This window comes from Carlito syrichta, unplaced genomic scaffold, assembly GCF_000164805.1.
Source record: "Carlito syrichta isolate Samal-C Ts95f unplaced genomic scaffold, Tarsius_syrichta-2.0.1 Scaffold305279, whole genome shotgun sequence".
In the NCBI taxonomy this organism is placed as follows: domain Eukaryota; kingdom Metazoa; phylum Chordata; class Mammalia; order Primates; family Tarsiidae; genus Carlito; species Carlito syrichta.
This window is the reverse complement of record NW_007249375.1, coordinates 837,103-839,588: the sequence shown is the minus strand read 5'-3', so window position 1 is coordinate 839,588 and position 2,486 is coordinate 837,103. Positions and strand designations below refer to the sequence as shown.

General features: G+C 36.8%; 1 pseudogene; it reads left to right on the top strand.

The window, feature by feature from the left end:
• Window positions 1-999: 999 nt before the first annotated feature.
• On the top strand, window positions 1,000-2,159 carry LOC103263819 (annotated as a pseudogene).
• Window positions 2,160-2,486: the final 327 nt, after the last annotated feature.

Here is a 2,486-nt window from a genome sequence, read left to right as displayed (position 1 = left end):
CACATTATAAGAAAACTGCAGAAAACCAAATGCAAAGAGAAATTCTAAAATCTAGAAGCAGCCAGAAGTAAGCGTTTTGCTTTCAAAACAGACTAAAAGCTAACATTTCAACTTAAATGATAAAAACCAGAAGATAATGAAAAGCTATTACCACACTTCTGAAAAAACATAACTGTCAACCTAGAATTCTATAACTATTGAAATTATCCTTCAAGAATGAAAGTAAAAATAATATTTAGGCAAAAATTAAGAGAACATTATTGGTAAACTGTCAAGAAAACTCTAAAGAGTAATCTTCAAGTAGGAAAAATGATCCCAACAAAGAATAATGAGAGGAAGAAGAAAACAGTGAATTTAAGGAATATAAAAAAGAACAGCAATGTCTCATGGGGTTTAAAATGCACATGGAACCAAAATATTTGTGACATCAAGTGGGATGTAAATAGACTCAATGTTTTAAGGTCTTAAGATTATCAGCAAAAGGGTAAATGCATCAATTAACATTAGCTTTCCAAATTGATACATAGATCCAGTGCAATCAATTCCAATCCAAATCTCAGCTGCCATGTCTGTAGAAATTATCAAGGTGATTCTAAAATTACACTAAAGACCAAATGAGCCAAAAACAATTTTGAAGAAGAACAAAGTTGAAGTGCTGATGATACCTGACTTCAAAACTATTATGAAGTCACACTAACCAAAACAGAACAGTATCAGCATAAATATAGGCAAATAGATCAATGAAACAGAAAAAAGTCCAGAAAAAAAACCCACATACATATGAGGAACTGATATTTTAAAATACATGAGCCATGTCAATGTAGTGGAGAAGGAATAGTCTTTTCAACAAATGAACCTGAAACAATTGTATATACACATGCAAAAAAAGAACTTGGACACAGACCTCGAATTAACACAAAATGAATCATGGAACTAAATCAAAACTAAAACTTCACATCTGGAAGAAATTATAAAAGAAAATCTTGAGAGCAGCCCAAGATGGCCGACTTCGAGGATCGGGTGTGGGATGATGAGAAGGAAGGGGCAGCACATGCATTTGCCCAGTATAACATGGATCAGTTCACGCCTGTGAAGCTAGAAGGATATGAAGATCAAGTCCTAATTACAGAGCACGGTGACTTGGGTCATAGCAGATTTTTAGATCCAAGAAACAAAATTTCCTTTAAATATAAACACTTATGGAAAGAAGCAAGTGACCCCCAGCCAGAGGACGTAGAAGGAGGCCTGAGGTCTTGGTGAGAATCCTGTCCTTTAAGGGCCTACGTGAAAGATCATTATTCCAACGGCTTCTGTACTGTTTATCCTAAAACTATAGATGGGCAGCAGACTATTATTGCATGTATTGAAAGCCACCAGTTTCAGCCTAAAAACTTCTGGAATGGTCGTTGGAGATCAGAGTGGAAATTCATCACACCACCTACAGCTCAGGTGGTTGGAGTGCTTAAGATTCAGGTTCACTATTATGAAGATGGCAATGTTCAGTTGGTTAGCCATAAAGATGCACAGGATTCAATTACTGTATCCAATGAAGTTCAAAGTGCCAAGGAGTTTATTAAAATCATAGAGAATGCAGAAAATGCGTATCAGACAGCAATTTAGTGAAACCTATCAAACGATGTCAGATACCACAATCAAGGCCTTGCACCGACAGCTTCCAGTTACCCACGCCAAAATCGACTGGAACAAGATCCTCAGCTACAAGATAGGCAAAGAAATGCAGAATGCTTAAAGGCTGAATGTAAGAATCTTCAGTATGTGGAAAGAAAAGGATTCAACGTGTGATCATATGATAAATACATGATTTATAAAATGAGAGCGATATTTTGCTAGGGCTTTCAAAGTTAACAGGTTTTCTAGCCCCATGGAATACTGTTGAACCTATAGCATTGTCTTCTTTTGTGTTCTCTGCCTTGTAATTTTCTGTTATCACTATACCTACTTGTAAATCATTTTATTTTTTATTCTTGTTAATTCGGTGACATTTAATGTTGGAGAGAGAAATCTATCCTGGAGCCATTTTACTGTTTAGAAAATTCTCCTAGCCACGAAGCCCTGTTACCAATTTAGACAAGGTAATATGTTCATGGCTTTCCTACCCCTGTCCTTTCAGCGCTTTTCTGGTCCTTCAGTGGTTTTTAACTGATCATCAACAGCTAAAGAGGCTATGCTACACCTATAGCTGAAAAGAAGACAGGAAGACACACTCATCCTTCTCCCTCTGACTGCTTAATCATTTATAGCATCTCCTAGCTATAGTTTTCCTTGTATTGGGGCTTTTCGGGTCCTTTCTGGGGAGCAAAGGAAGTTCTCTGGAAATTCCATTATGGCCAGCTTCTCTGGGGAACTTGTTTTTAAATACAAAGACTTGAACCACATTCCCCGCACATGAACATATTTGCTTTTTCCCTTCCCTCACTGTCTCCTTCCCACCTAAAACCATCTTAGTATAGACATCTGCATTTTTA